Consider the following 735-nt stretch of genomic DNA (forward strand, 5'->3'; position numbering starts at 1 on the left):
CTGACCTTGTAGTCACCATTTTAGGATTTGTTGAAAAAGCAAACGATATTAGTCGTTCCCACAGACAGCGCCAAACTGTTGACAATTTGTTTGATTGCTGACGTGTCTCTCACAGCAACTACTCCTTGGAGGTATCTGAAAAAGAGAGAGAATGCGTCGGGGGATGCCGACGATCCCACTCTGATGCTTAAGTTAGAGACTGTTTGAGAGAATTGAGAAATTCTTTTATATTCAAGAAGAAGCTTACCTTTGTTCTCGTAGATACCTCCTATTTATAGGATTTGGGTGGCGGTTATAAATCTGCTCAGTGCCCTGAATTCCTGGAACTCCTCAGTTGGTGGCTACGTGGGTTTGAAGTCCTGTTCGCCCTCCTGAATTCCTGGAACTCCTCAGTTGGTGGCTACGTGGGTTGTAATATGCAGAACTTTAGGGCATTGTGATATCATGATAACTACTGATCTGGTGGGGCGTGATATCCAGGATCTTTCGTTGCCTTTTGATGGCACCAAGATTTCTGGAATTATAAGGTCGTGCTAGAGGGCTCGGAGTCTTCTAACTTGATTTGATTTATGATTGAGATGATCCTGATTCCGAAAAAGGTTCCTGTCCAAGTTGATTCGGCTCTCGAGGCGGATCCCTCATCTAGATTCCCTCAAAACCCAAGATGGTCTTTGGACCGAGGTGTCTTGGTATGGATGTCTTTGGACTTCGGGCCCATTATTCACAGTAATTGTT

The sequence above is a fragment of the Alnus glutinosa genome, chromosome 6 (assembly GCF_958979055.1).
Source record: "Alnus glutinosa chromosome 6, dhAlnGlut1.1, whole genome shotgun sequence".
In the NCBI taxonomy this organism is placed as follows: Eukaryota; Viridiplantae; Streptophyta; class Magnoliopsida; order Fagales; family Betulaceae; genus Alnus; species Alnus glutinosa.